The sequence below is a fragment of the Furipterus horrens genome, unplaced genomic scaffold (assembly GCF_987537825.1).
Source record: "Furipterus horrens unplaced genomic scaffold, mFurHor1.1.pri manual_scaffold_11, whole genome shotgun sequence".
NCBI classification, from domain to species: Eukaryota; Metazoa; Chordata; class Mammalia; order Chiroptera; family Furipteridae; genus Furipterus; species Furipterus horrens.
The window spans coordinates 61,329,594-61,345,068 of NW_028327181.1; the positions used below are offsets into that span (position 1 = coordinate 61,329,594).

The window sequence follows — 15,475 nt, forward strand, 5'->3', positions numbered from 1 at the left end:
CTTTTGATAGGGTGGCTACATATCAGTTTGGAATGTCCTGCCTGGAGCCAATGCATGAAGGACAAGTTGGCCTCTGGTCATTCCTCTCTCCCAGCTGTGGCTTTTAGGACTGTCCAGGATCCTGAAGCCTGACCAGTGCACAGCCTGGCCGGGACCTTTCAGCACTAAGTGACCAACCAGATGTGTCCAAGTCAGAAATAGGAGGAAATGCTAAGGAAACAGGCAGAGTCCCGGTTCTAGCTTTCTCCCCGGGAGGGGAAGTAGCTGCTCAGATGGCTGCTCAACCTAGCAGCCTATTGGACCTGGAGGTCCCGGGAGTGGCAGGGTCAGACTCTGGCAGGAAGCACTGGAGTTGAGTTCCAGACCTTGCTTTACCCTGGAGCTAGTGGGGTCAGGCAGCTTTGCTAATCAGGAAGGGGTAGTGAGTGGAAGAGAGCCTGTTGTAGAATCCAGGGATGGACCGGGACATATTTATTCCAGAAACACACTGAGCATCTACTCTGTGTTAGCCACCAGGCTAAGCTGAACTTGGGGAACCACCACTTAGAACCAAAGACCATACCATGTTGCCATGTCTATCTACTTTCTCCCAAGATAACATTGCCTTCAACAGATGGAATCTTCTCCTTAAAGAATGAATCCCCCAAGGAATTGTTGCCAGCTCCCTGCTGAAGCACAGGCCTCTGTGGGGCTCAGGGCCTGGCATCACAGACGCTGTTTAGTTTCTCTCTTTATAGCACGGGGATCACCTTGGCATCTCATATTTCCCAGCCACTCTCTTGCCCAACTAGCTGCTGCTACCCTATCCCTGGGGAAGTGGATGATTTAGCTTTGGAAGCCCTGGTGTATCCCACCTTATAGTTGATATTATAGAAATGTGGACTTGCTCTAGCCCATGGGGCAAACCCATTTGGTGCCCAGAGCACTTCTTACCCTACCTGTGGGATCCAGTAGGGGACACAGTGGAAAGCCTCATCCTCACGAGTCTCCTAGAACAATCTGGCAAGACAACAAGAAGCATAGGGCTGAAAGAAGCCCCATATCCTTCCTTCCCTGGGTAGGTGGTGGGGATTCCTACCACATCAGAGGGGAGCAGAGTGAGCCCAACATTGTGGCTTCCTGAGACAGACCCTGGAGCTGGTGTGGGGGTGCTGCAGTCTCGGTTCTCATCCTCTATCTTCTCTTCCTCCCACTCCTACTCCTTTTTTTGGCAACGGTTCTAATCCCAGTTCCATGCCAAGAAAAGAGGCATCCTACCTCCTCCATACTCCTGGGCAGGCGGGGTACCCTGACAACTCTAGCCCCGCAGGGAGAGCTCTGGCGGCCACCCTGCTCGCCAGGCCATCCATCAACTGTGTCCACACATTGCCTGTCCCCAGGGAGCTATAAGGGAGCTGGCTGGCCATCTGTTTTCTTTCTGCACACAGATGGGGGCCAAGCCCCATGGCTCCTGTCCATGGCCTGTTCAGAAGGCCCCAGGGAGAGATAGCCCCTTGGGTTTCCTTCTCACATGGTGTGTGTCCAGAATACTTGGCTCACACCTTGTTCATATGTCTCTGTAGTTGCTAGACAAGGCTCCATTGGGAGGAGGGGTGAGCCACAGCAGTAACAGTAGGCTAGACTTGGGGCCTGATAGAAATCACTCAGCAGGCCTAAGAGAAGCAGCCCTTCTTCTACCATCTATTCTTCCACTCACCTATCTGCTAAACCAGCACTTCTCAACTGGTGTGGCGCAAGAATTTTTAAACATGCAATACCTGACTATTTAGTCAGGGGCACTGACCTCATTTCCCTTAGATTGTCAAATAAATAATGACAACAGCCAACACAACAATAGACGTCTGGTGTGAATGAATCAAAATTATACCCTTTTTTTTTTTTTTTTTGTCAAATCAAAAAAAGAATGTTTTTTGGTGTACCGCAGAATTTTAGTGATCAGTTTATGTGTGCCATGAGATGAAAAAGGTTGAAAAAAATCACTGTACTAAACAAACATTTGTTGAGCACACCCTGTGTGACGGGTCCTGGGACCCAGCAGTGAGCAACACATGACCCCAACCCCAAGGAACTCCTGGTCTAGTGGGAGAGATGGTCAAGGAGCAGACAATGACATTGCCATTTGAGAAGCTCAGTGACAGGCCAGTCAGGGTACTAGGGAGCACAGAAGAGGGACTTCAAGTATAGTCTTTGGAATGAGTCAGAGAGAGCTGACATAGGGAGGCAGGAGGAAGGAAAAGGCTGTGCTAGACACAAGTCAAAGCCTGGAGATTGGAGAGAGAATGACACATTTGGGCAATAAAGCTGGGGACAGTGAATGGGGGCAATATTGAGAGAAGCAGCAAGAGAAGCAAGCAGGGGCCAGGTCACAAAGGCCCTTGTGGGTCATGCTAGGGAATGTAAACTTTAACGTAAGGGCAATGTAGCAGTTTAATCAGGAAGTAATGGGGACAGAGTTTAGAAAGTCTCTCTGGCTATTTGTGGAGATGTTTTGGTGTAGCAAGGGTAGCTGTGGGGAGAATAGTGAAGGAGGTATTCTGGTAATCCTAGTAGAATGAATGGAGGTCTGTACTTGGGGAGAGGCACTGGAAATGGAGAGAGGTATTGGATGTAAGCCGCTGAGGTAGGTTTTGGAGTCTTGGTGACCAACTGATGTGAGGGAAGGAGGAGAGGAGGGATCAAGTGTGACTGCCAGGTTTGGGGAAGGATGCTAAGTTCTTTCCATGGTTCCTCAGGTAAAGTGTTTTGGGGGTATCTGTTTTTAGCTCAGTTATTCTTAAATCTTCTAAAGGCAGAGACTTCCCTGAGTCTGGTGAAATTAAGGGAGGTGTTGGTAAAGATGAGGATCTTAGAACCTCAGCTGGATCAAAATTCCTCTCTCCAGTTCTGTGAGTCCAGGTGGGAAAGTGTATGCCCACTGAGAAAAGGAAGCAGCTGGGTGGGTAGGGTCTGGAAGAGAGGAGAGCTGGTGCCTTCCATTTGTATCCTCAGTAGGCCCATCGTGAGGACCAGGTGGATTATGTATGAATGTAGGATGTTTCTGCTGAGCTCAGAAAAGTCCACCCTGGCCAATGTAATTGCTCTCCTGCTGCGAAGAGCCAGAGGAGCTGGCCTGCATGAGAGTCCTACCCAGAAAGCACTGCTTCCTGAGCTTTTGAGGTTGTGGTAGGAGGAGAGGGGAGGGGGCTTAAAGAAGGCCTACTACCAATTCCCAGTCAAGTCTATCTAGTCTAGTTTCCTGAGCCCTGTGGAACTGTCAGGCAATTGCCAGAGATCTGTGATAGAGTTTCTTCTCTTGTTGGACCTTGGGATTTGTCCACAATTGCTATAGCATTGTGAGGTTCCATAAGAGGTCATCATATCCATCAAAACACCTCCACATTCAGGAGGACCTAGGAGAGTGCTTGTTAGAATGGAAAGAACATGGACTTTGGAACCACAAAGACCTGTTGGAGTTATACTAAAGTTACCAAACTTTTCTGAGCTTCAGTTTAGTCATTCCCTTGGACATTTTTTTTAAAAAATTAAAAATATATCTATTGATTTTTAGAGAGAGAGGAAGGGGGTGGGGAGAGAGAGAGAAACACTGATCAGTTGCCTCCTGTATGTGCCCTGACCGGAGACCCAACCCTCAACCTACATATGTGCCCTGACCAGGAATTGAACCCCCAACCTTTTGGTGTACAAGCCGATGCTCCAACCAACTGAGCCACACCGGCCAGGGCTCCCTTGAACATTTAACGAAGCCTGTTTAAGGACCAGGCACTGTACTGGGCACTGGGGGATTAAGTAAATAAAATGGAATCTTTCCTTGAGGAAGCAGACATAAGTAAAGAAAGGCAACCAAGCACCATAACTGCTGTCATAGAAGTCTGTACAGGTAAACAGTAGGGTGGGAAGCAGGAGTGGGCAGCTCCACCTAGGGAGAAGGGGTGGTAATTAGGAGATGCCTCTTAGAGGAAGGAAGTGGCCCTTGATCTCCATAAACGGGCCTTATTCTGTCCTCCCAGAATTTGAGAAGATGAAGTCAAAGAAGGATTTGCGCCCAACTAACTCACTACCGTTTTCTCTGAGAAGGAGAATAAAGGGAGACTTGTTTTTTATTCTGTATACTATACTTCACGGGTCTTTATTTAAGATAGACATGTTTATATATTAGATGAGATCACTTAGGCAGACTTTGGCAAGTAGTAAATGCTTAGGAAGATTAGTATCTTTCCCTCTGCCCAGTCTCTGAAGACCTCCAGGCAAGGTAATTTTGCAGCCTCCTTACTTAACCCATCCTAGTGTTCTCCCATCATGCATTGCTCCTGGTAAGGTTTTCTTTTCAGTTGGGACTCCTGATGCTTTTGTCCAAACTCTTTCACTATGACTCTGAAAAAGAGCCAGCTGAAGGGAGAGATGGGCACTGGGTGCTCCCTAGCTTTTCCTGGTTTCTTAGCTCCCAGCTTCTCAGGCCTGCAGCCAGGGACATCAGTGGCCCTGCAGGAGATAGGCCAGTCAGGGTTGACTGCATGTGGGGGAAGGGCAGGGGTCCCTTTGCCATATAGAAGCTCTAGACCCCTGAGCAGAAACTGCATGAGCCTCATCATCCATATCCACAGGACCCCTGGGTACCACCAGGAGTGGGGACTGCAGATTCCAATTGTACTGCTTGCAGGTCTACCAGGCCAGCTGCTGAGCAGGGGGCTTTCCCAGGCACTTCTGGTGCTGCTGGAACAGCCAGGTGCTGCTTGGGCACAGTGTTCTAGAATGCTTCTGTTCCTAACGTTACTCTAAATGATCCTTGGAGGGGTTTTGCTCTTTTAAACAGACAATTTTTACTTCATTTTGTGCCAAAGCTCCAGGCACTTCTGGCATCAGCCTCACCATGTGAGAGCCCTGGCTTGGGGGCTCAAAGTAGGACCCAAACGGAATTCTTTTGGTAATGAGGGTCCAGTGGGTAGGTTCAAGGCCATGAGAACTGATGGGTGAAAGACCTTAAAAAGCATTTTTTGGGGGTGGGTACCTGTCCTGTATTAGTTAGTAGGGTGCATGGGCCCAGCAGGATAAAGGGGTACACTAGGTCATTTCTGTTCTGCTAGGTATCCCTTCTCTGTCCTCAGAGGCACCATTCTGCCTTCTTCCCATTGAGATGCTAGATGGACTGCAGCCCCTAAGTGCCCTGACCACGCAGCCGGTGGGTGGTGGGCACGGTGCCCAGGCCACATTGAACTGGGTGTGGGTACATGTCATGGTCATTGGTTGTTTTTGCAGGCATGACTTGGACCCCTGGTGTGGGGGCAGGGCCTTGGTTGAGGGAGCCTGCCCTGGCCCCTTCCAGCCCTGGCCAGAACCCCTCTGGTCCACCATGATACCCTTGGCCACCCTGCTCCTCTGCTCCTCTCTAATCTCTCTTATTTACATTGAAATGGTTCTGGAAAATACCAGATATGCAAACACCCAGCCTGGGGGTGGTGAGGAGTGAGGTGAAGGGGGGGTGTATGGCGGGTGGGAGCACAAGTATTTTAAAAATGCTGCAAATCTCTACAGTGTTTCCCAGAAACCACAAGCACGCGCTCTGCCTGCCAGCAGGGCTCCCGCCACCCCACTACACTGAGCCGCTGGATCATCCTCACTGCAGCCCAGGGTGGAGAGCAGCATCTGTGGGGGTGGGGACCGGTGACCCAGCTGGGAAGGGGGCGCCCCTGCTGCCTGGGCTGGCTGCCTGGCGCCTCTGTTGTCAGTCCTGGGCAGTAGTGCGGATGTGCCCCAGGATCCAGCCCCATTGTGGGCGCCCACCATGCCAGACAGGCTCTGCCAAGGAGTGGAGTCTTCATGGCTCCCCACCTCCTGCTGAGCAGTTTGGGGGGGAGGGGGACCCCAGCCAACCCCAGAGTCCTGCGTGGTGTTTGGCAGTAGCTTCTGTTCTGTTAAATACAGAGGACAGTGTCAGCAAAGCTTATTTTTTCAGTTGCTGGCTCTAGTTGGGTTGGGAAACAGTTTCCTTAGACCTGGGTCACCACTCTGGCTCCCTTGATCTCCCGCCATATGTTCCTCAGAATCCGGGCATGGCATTCTGCCTTGTCACAGCTCAGACTCCGGGGTAGGGAAGAGTATAGGGTGTTTGTCCAGTGTTCTGTATAGCATCCAGTACAGTATGTAGCACATACATGCTCCCTAACTGATCTGGTAAGGATTCAGCTGAACAGAAATGCCCTGAGGGAAGGGCATGAAAAGCAATAGCCAGGATGAGGACAGTGTCCCCTGTACATTAGGCAGTGTTCTAGATGTTTTATATATATATTAACTCATTTAATTTTCCCAACGACTCTTTAAAGTAGGTGTTATAATAATCTCTGCTGCATCGGCGAGGATTACAGAGAGATTAAGGTTAAGTAAATTGCCTAAGGTTTCAAGCTATTAATTGACTTATCAGGATTTGAACTCACAGCATCAGCTCCTTGTTCTTCACTAGTGTGCTCTATAGTAAGTCCTCACTTAATGTCATCGATAGGTTCTTGGATCTGCGACAGAAGAATGGATAATGAAACCAATTTTAGCATAGGCTACTTGGTATAAACAAGAGTTAAGGTCCTACGGCATCTCATCAGTGTTACAATGAAATGATGCTGGACAAAATGATGTTATTTGAGGACCTACTGTATAGGGCAGGGGAAGGCAGTGTCTGGGTCTCCTTAGACATCCACTGCCTAGCTCAGGTCTGGACCCACCTGATTCCTGCTCCTAGAAGCCTCTCCTCCAGAAGAGAAGGGGGAGCCACAGTGACTGGCCACACGTGCTCTTGCTCTGTGGACAGTGAGCCACAGAAAGCGTGACCATTGAGCTCACTCCTTCCAGAAGATTAACCAGAGGAAGTGAGCCCGAGGGGCAGCAGGCAGGATTCAATCTTGTGGGAGCTGGGAGAGGCACTGGGAAGGGTAGCTGAGGGAAGCCTTAGGAAGAGAAGCAGCCCCTGTCTTGGCAGCATCTGGGTGCGGTCTCCCAGAGGTGGTGGAGGGGTGCATTTACACCCCTTACGCATCTCCCCTGTGAGATCCTGGAAGGCAGGAACGTGGCCGCCTACCTTTTTGGCCATTACTGACATGCTAGTACTGACCACTGCAGCACTTGAGGTGGCAGGATCCCTGGATTGTGCCCCCTGACCAAGAATGTGTCCTCTTCTGTTGCATGGGGTCTGAACACTGTTGTCTCCTAGTGTGCCCAGTGGGGAAGAGGCAAGGAGCTTAGCCTGGCAGAGTGCCAAGCAGGTAGTGGGTGTGCAATGGAGAGTTCTCACTTACTTTACCATTGAGCTCCTGCTGTTCTTTTTGTCTGTAATGCTTTTCCTTGCCCACCCTCATGGACTCACATTCATTGGCTCCAGTTTGAATATCACTTCCTCAGGGAAGCCCTCCCTGATCCTCTCAGACCAGGTCAAGTCTGCACTCTGGAAGCACCCCATCCTTTTCCTTCGTTGCCTTCATCAAGATTGCAGTTAATTAGTTATCTTCTTCTTTCTCCAGTGCTGGAGCACTTCATGAGAGCAGGGGCTATTTGTTGAAGAAAGGAAGATGGTGCTTGAGTCAGGAACTGACTTCGCATTCTCTGTCCAGTTTTACCTGTTTAGCTCAGTTTGGCTTCCTAGAACCCTCCCCGCCGGCCTTGGTGACTTGTCTGCTGTACATTACCGTGACTCTGTTTCGTGTGTCCCTGGGCATGCGGCATCTCCCACATGTGTGGAGGACAGATGGGCTCTAGGCTTCAGGAGTAGGAGCCTGGGGAAGGGGTGCTGGGAGGAGGGTCCTGGGGATGGCCTGTTTCCTGCGCCTTCACTGGAGCCCCCAGAAAGGCACCAGGCTTGGGTGAGAAGCACATACAGTGTCACATGGGGTCACACGGTGTCCAGCTCTGGGGATCTGGATTACAGAGAGGTTAAGGTTAAGTAAGTTGCCTAAGGTTTGTTGCCTAAGATCCCCCAGGGGACCTTGGAGGAATGTGCCTGTCTTACAGGCTGCAGGTCTGTGAGGGGGTGGAATGTGGCCCTGCAGGGTTCATGGCTTCCTCTTCCCTTCTGTTGCTTTCCCTGGGCTGCCTCTGTGCTGGAATGTCAGCAGGCTGGGAATTTTCACAGCAAGGATTTTTCCTAATCAGAGCAACAGATTCCAGCTGGAGCCTAGGGACAGCTCCTGGCTGGGCAGGGGCTACTGCAGAGGCCAGTGGTGGGTGCTACAGCAACCCCAGCTCCTCTGCTCTGAAGGCCTCGCTCAGTTCCCACTCTCTTTGGAGATGCAAACATCTGTCTCTCCACTGGGCCAGGCTGGGGCGACCTGGGCTTCTGGACCTGTGAGGCTCAGGAGAGGCAGTGGGAAGCCTTAGGGACCAGAGAATCTACCTCAGTGAGGAGAGAACATGGCTGTGGCCTCACTTCCTCCAGCCACACGTGAGTCATGAATGGGAGCCACCTCAGATTCCATCCGCAGATGGGGTTGTGCCAGCCAGATCCAGGTCTCTGGCCTATGGGGGCCACCCAGCCTTGGTGGCAGATGGCACTGCTGAGTTTGTCACCTGTATCTGTCCTCCATTCTGTGGGCTCCCCAGTGACTCCAGGGCCTGCTTCTCTTTCTTTGTGACCTTTCTCCTGTGCCCTTTGTCCCCTGATCTTAGTTCTGTGGCTCCTCCCTCCCATTCCATTTCTGCGAGGAGCTGACTCACTTCCTCTGTCCCTCCCCAGCTTCTGTCACTGCCAGGCCCTGTGGCATGCAGGGTACCCACAGGGAGGGAGATTTCTCACTTCCCAAGCTCTTTTCTCTGGATGCCCCTGGTTCTGGGCAAAAGAGGGCTGGGATGGTTTGGAGTGGGAAGGGGATGTGGCTCTGGACTCCAGGAAAGGCCAGGTGTGAAGGACCCCAGAGTCTTGGCACAATCAAGGCGGAGGTCAGGAAGCCTGAAGAGCACCTGCTCCATGTCACACACTGTGGGCTTGATTCTGTGGAGGAGAAAGGCTGAAGATGCCATCCTTGTGATCAGGGAGCCCATGCTTTCTCTAGAACAGAAGACATCTGCAGAAAGACAGCTCTCAGCCCAGGGTGGCATGGGCTAGAGGCCAAGCAGTGACAGCACTGTCAGGCAGCAGGAGACAGTCATGACTCTTGGTGATACCCAGTTTCATGCCCAGCCCCATCACACCCAGGGAAAAGTGTCTGGAGATTCCAGGACCTTTCCAGTGAGGGAAAGGGTCTGACACTGTCTCCCTCATCTGTGGGCTGGTTTGCATGGCTTCAGACAGTGAAACATTTCCTCCCAAGAGGGCTGCTCTCTCTTACCTCGACCTCCCCGGAGCTGTCTGGGCAGTGGGAGCCCACGGGTCTGGCGCTTCAGGCATTGAAGACCCAGCCTGTGCTGGGCCTGGCACAGCCTTACATCCTAAATTAGGCCACGCACGCCCAGGGTGAGGGCCCCACTCACTTGGCCATGCATCAAGATCAATAGAGGCAAGAGTGAAACTGGGCTCACCGCCTGAGAAGCCTGGGGGACTACTGTGGGCTGTCTTCCTGGAGTCAAGTGACCAGCAAACATCTCTAGTCCCCTTAGCACTTGGCCTTCTCTGGCAGAGTCCCCGTTGCATAATTCTGGCCTCAGAATTTCTGGACAATGACAGGAGTTTCTTGTTCAGGTGAGGTTGGGGGTGGCAGGCAGGAATGAGAAGGTGAGGAGTATCTGCCTGAGCACCCCACCCTACCTGATGGGATGTGAACCACCCCTGCTTGCTAGCAGATGACCTTGGACAAATTATTTAATTTCTCTGTGCCCTACTTCCCTCATTGGTAAAATAATAATAATAATAATAACAATAATAATAATAATAGTACTTTCTTCGTAATGTTGTTTTGAGGATTAGATGAATCAATACATATAAGTGACTTAGAATAGCTTTATCATCATCATCATCATTAATCTGTCTGAATGTTGGGAAGCACTTGGTGCTTGGGAGCTTGATGGGTCATTTGCCCACAGGAATGCCACCAGCCTGTTTATGACTCAGCTCTGCTCATGGGGTGGGCTGTAGCTTTATCCTTGTCCTCAAGATGGTGCTTTTGACCTGTGGGCTTTTAAGGCGAACATAGGGAAATTAAGCCCAGATTGGTCCCCAAGGGCCACAGGTAGCCTCAGAATGGGATTGCTTTGCCCTGTGCTTCCAATCTACATAGTTTGATGCCGATTTTTAAAATTGTGCTACTTTTCCTATGATTTTCTCCAGTCAAATTCTTGGCTGATGCCAATACCTTTGTAATACCAGATGTCTTTCTAGCTATTTGTTTTCCAGTTGAACAAACTCGACTTATTCGTGGTCTCTCTACAACTTATTTTGTTTCTTCACACCTGTCTTGCCTCTGACAACCCTTCTGGGTTAAGGCTAAGCAGGACTGAGGCACCAAACAGAAAGGCTGTCCTGACCTGCCAGTTCCTGGGCCTGATCCCTGCTCTTTCCATTGCACATGCAAGCTTGCCCAGACCCTCCCACTGGATTTTCTAACTGTGATAGAATGTGATAGCAGCCAGACTCATACCTTTCCCCTTGTCTCCCTCCACCCCTTCCCCAACACCTGTGGATACAGGGCTGGGGGAGCTAGTTTGAGCCTCTCTAGCATGGCAGTCATGTTCCAAAGTCCTTTCTCCCCCATGTCCTCCTTCCCATTTTCCTCATTTGGTTCATCTAGCTGGTGACACAGGGACGTATCCAGTTATGGTTCCCATGCCCCATGGCAGAACTCATGGCATGCTGCTCAGGATGAGGCTTCATTGGCCTTATTTGCCCTTGAAAGTTTAGGATTCTGCTGCGATTTCTCTCTCTGGGAGCACTAACATCATCTGAGTCTAGCAGGGGTGATGTGGGGAAGCCCTCAGGCCACTACATTCCAGATGTCTTACCCAGGGACTGCTGAAACAAGGAATGATTGTGTGGCACTGAGGGGCTTTCTCCCAAGCCTGGGATGCCTCAGGATGGGAGCTGGCTTCCATTCAGTCTTGCTTTTTCAGCCCCTCTGCATCTGGCTTCTGCTCCCAGGCAGGGTATTAACTTGTGGCTACAGTCCCCCTCCCCCACTTCTTTCTGAGGCCTAGGGATCAGGGCCAGGCACATGGGGACAAGAGTCTAAGTAGAATCTGGGGCAGGGGTGGGAAAGAACTGTAGGTGACCAGGGGCAATACCTGAGAGTCTTTGGCAAGGATGACCAGGACAAGCTGAAACGGGTATCTTCTAAGCCAGATGGATTCCCCAAAGATGGAAATGTTCAATAGTCTCTGCTTTCCACCGTGGTACCCATTAGCCACACATGGCTTTTGAGCACTTGAAATGTGACCCATGTGACTGAGAAACTGAATTTTGAATTTTATTTGATTTTAATTTAATCAGAAGTAATATTCCCGTTGTTTCTATTTAACTTCAATTTAAATAGCCACACATGGCTACTGGCTACCATATTAAATAGGTCTAGTTCTAAACAGCTCTCAGAAAAGAAATGGTGAAGTGCTCCTGTAGGCTTGTCTCCTCTTGCAGTGCCCCTGATGAGGCTGGGGATGGTGGCATTTCCCTTCCTTTCATGAAGTCTTGTCCTCTCTGGTAATCTCTACACTTCACCAACCCTGGAATCCTGATGCCCCAGAGCCAACAGGTCCCTGGCTGTGTGCCACTGCAACTGGGGCAGTGCTTCCCACTCGCCAAGCATGTTTTCTGCCTAGCTTGGCAACGCAGGTGCTCACATGCCCCAGTGGATTTGGCCAGGGTGGCTGATGCGGAGGTGGTGGGCTGGTAGGAAAAGTAGAAGCTTTTACTTCTCCCTTCCTGCTTCTATGGAAATTGGGTTTCTGCTTTATTTTTACTTCAAAGTGTTCCAAAGAGAGGCCCCGTAGGGGCTTCCAGAGGTGAACACACAGATCCTCAAACTTTTATTGACAGTCCAGTGTTTGGAGGTACCTGAGGCTTATCTAAAGGAGCCTCTGACTTTGAGAATAAGCACCGCAGGACTCCAGTTCTCACCATCTGGAAGACGTTATTGATATTTTATTTAAATCAGTGCGGCTAACCCTTGAACTAGGTTTCCTTTTGTTCTTCTGTGGACATAGAGAATTGTCATTTATGTGAAAAAGAGAAGAACAATACTTCATTATGTTTATTCTCTTGTCTGCTAGAGGGGGTGGGGATGGGACTATCGCCTGTGTGGTGCATTTAGTAGACTCAGAACTGACCCAAGTCTTGGTGGGATTTGGGACAAGGGCGTGGAGGATTGTGAGAAACCTTCCTTAAGGTTGGCCCTTGGCTTTGGGCCTTGTGGGAGCTTGAGGAAGCAGGGCCAGTTTGGAAATCCCCAGGGACCACGAGGAAATCCCCAGCAGCTGAGGTATCCTAAGGGACCAGAAGGCCTACTGGAGCCAGCAGACTCCTGGTCTCAGCAGAGAGGACAAGCCCAGGCGTCCCTGCTTGGGCTCTGAGCCCATGAGGTGGTGTGGTGTCACCAGGCACTGAGCAGACAGGGCCTGGGGGAGTGTGGAGCCCCAAGCCTCAGGGACCACCTCTGGGGCAGCGACCTGGGACTGACCACTCCATGTCCACTGACCCTCCTGCTTGTTCCAGACCTCTTTGCCCACCGCACAGGTTCAAAGCGTCCCTGGAGTCTTCGGTTTATTCATGTAATTATCCATTCATCCATTTTATTTCATCAGTAAGCATTTATTGAGTGTCTGCTATATGAAGCAACTGTTTGGGGCTTTGAGGATGAAGGCAAAGTCGGCACTGAGCTTAATCTTGCCTCTTCTTGCCCTGTCCCTGCTGGGTAAGGCCAGAGGCCATCTTGCAGCGGTGGACCCCTCTGCCTCTGGCTCTCAGGGGGACGCCTCTTTGGGGTGGGGCTTGGAGGCCAGCCCTGTGGAGGTGAAATCCTGCGGCCTTGGCGCGGGCGGGCTGGTGACCAGGCAGGCCCGCCCTCTGCTGGGCTCCAGCGGCTCTGCAGGACGGGTATGTCCTGGGGCTCCAGCGCATGTGCGAGCCTGGCCCGCCTTCAGCCCCGCCCCTGTGCCAGCCGCGGGGTGGGGCCGGAGAGTGCATGCCCCCACCTGGCTTGACCTGTCCTGAGGGCCAGGGTGTCTGGGCCTAGCCCTGGGCTTGCATCTTTCACCCAGGCAGGTTTCCTCTTAGCCCTCCTTCCCCTCCCTGTGGCTATCCCTGGGCTTCTTCAAGGGGGCCATCTGTCTTTTACTTTATCATCCACTGGTGATCTGGTCATCAGTGCTCAAAATTTTTAAAAAAATTTGGTACCTTAAAGGCTACCAGTCACTGCCTGCTAGATTGATATTTCAAAAAGGAGAAGACCTATGTTACACACCAATAAATAAACCAGGGAAAGAAAAATAACCCTTCCCAAAACAGGGACGACACTCGTGCTGAGGCCCCCAGAAAGTTCATCTATCACCCAGGTGGTGGGGAGTCCTCCTACCCCAGGAAGCATAAGCGCCCCAGCCCTTCTCAGCCCCGAGAGCTGAGTGCTTGAAACACAACACCATCCCCCACAACTTCCCTAAATGAAGAGTTCTGTTAGTGATATTTCATACATTGCAAATTAGTAATAATACAGGCACCATACAATTAGTATACGTTTATGGAACCAGTGTTTATAGCCTTTTTTTAAAAAAATAAGAGTTTGATTTAACACAGCTAGTGGGACAAATGGGGTCAGAGGAGTATTTTTTTGTTAAGATGTTAATTAGAACGTCAGTCTCAGTGTTTTCCAAACTATATCCCTGCAAACCAGCCTCAAGGAGCTCCCCATGTGGTGGTGAAGAGGCTGAAAAGGCAGCAGGCACTGTGCTTCCCCACAGCGTTCACCCTGAGGTATTACACATCATTGCTAGTTGAAGAAATGAAAGACTTCTTTTACCTCCCAGAGCCTCCTGTCTAGCCTGCCCTCAACTCTTCTTAGCCACTCGGCCTGGGCCCAGTGCCTGAAACAGAGCCAGGGACCTTTCACTCACCCCACACCACCAACAGGGGAGAACAAAGGAGCTGAGGTTGTTACTCTCCATCTGTGTATGCCTTTGTCCGCCATTCTGTTCCACCCGGTTTATTGTGCCTTACCTTTCATATCAGTTAGTTAAATCCAATGGATCTTTACTGCACACCTACCATGTGCCTAGTGCTGGGGAATAGGATGGGATCTAAAAGAAGTAGGAAATGGTCTCTGCTGTCCCAGGAGAGAAGGCTTAAACACATGACATATAGATTGCTATCAAAACATCAGTTATGCTGTGTAGTCATGGCTTATACACAGTAAACTTCAATAAATTCAACTATATAGTTTTATAAGAAGCTACATTACTGTAGTCTAAAATTGTAAACATTGTGTTTTGCATATTTTTATTATAAGCTGTCCTTGACTGTATACATTAGGCTTCTATGCAGATATATAGATCAGTATATACAAAACCATGTGAAATGTACTTTGTAAGCAACTTAAGGGATTTTTAAGGGTAATTTTGACTATATTATATTTTTGCCTAACATGCTGACTTTAGAATCTAACCCTGTGTCATATGTAACTCCACTGTATCCATACTGAGTATAATCAAGAACCACCGTGTGTATGTGGTCACATCTAGGGTATAGATACATTGAGTGTTATGGTTTTTAATTAGAATTTACCTATAATTTGCCTGGTGCTTTGCATGTACTTTCTTTTAAAATTCTCACATCCCCAGCCCCCCAAAAGTGGAAGCTATAAGAGGCAGAGTGGGGATTCAGTCCTGGATGTAAATGCTTTTGCACTACATTACCATGTAGGCCTTGGGTTTCAGGGAAGGTTACATAAAGCAGGAGGGGGGGGGGGCGCTCAAGATGGACCTGGAGGGTTGAGAAACTAGAGGGGCTGGTAGAGAGGCATTTTTAAGTCCAAGCTCTGGTGGTGGTGAGGGCGGGGAACTGCGGGAAGAACAGCCTGAGAGAGTGAGAGCCAGGTGGGCTGGGGAGAAGGAGAGAGAAAAGTGAAGGTGAAGTGTAAGGAAGGGCCAGGATATGGCTGTCCTGGGAGGCAGGCTGAGGGGCCTGAGGGTGGTCTGACTGGCTGTGGGGGTGACCCCAAGAACCACAGGTTAAGCTGATTAAAGACATGGACCAGGCCCTGAAACAGCACTGACCGCTGTGCAGCAAAGGGACTGGTCATGGTTGTGTGTGATGTTGGCATGTTGTCAGGGCCTCAGGTTTCCCTTCTGAATGGAGAGGTCTGCTCTTTTCACTAAAGAAAGTGAAACTGATTTGAGATGATCTCCATCAATAGCACCAGTCATCTCAGAGACAGAACTGGCAGGATGTAGCCATCTGAATAGAAAAGACGAGTGGATGAGCACATGGTTGCTAGTAGTTCAGAACAAGACTGTGGATACAGTGACACCTCAGTTACCCAGAAGTCCTCTTCTAGAGCACTGCTGAACAGCAGGTGGGTTTAAGATG

The 15,475-nt window shown here is 50.2% G+C and overlaps 1 protein-coding gene and 1 long non-coding RNA gene across 2 annotated transcripts in view; one reads left to right on the forward strand and one right to left on the reverse strand.

The window, feature by feature from the left end:
• MYO18A (myosin XVIIIA) overlaps positions 1-15,475 on the forward strand; it is a 92,870-nt gene that overhangs the window by 12,325 nt on the left and 65,070 nt on the right. The window lies entirely within an intron of this gene.
• Positions 6,307-7,887, reverse strand: LOC149997943 (uncharacterized). The gene is made up of 3 exons (XR_016507220.1): positions 7,668-7,887; positions 7,349-7,529; positions 6,307-6,503 (listed from the first exon to the last, which is right to left on the reverse strand). It is a non-coding gene; the product is annotated as an uncharacterized LOC149997943 (long non-coding RNA).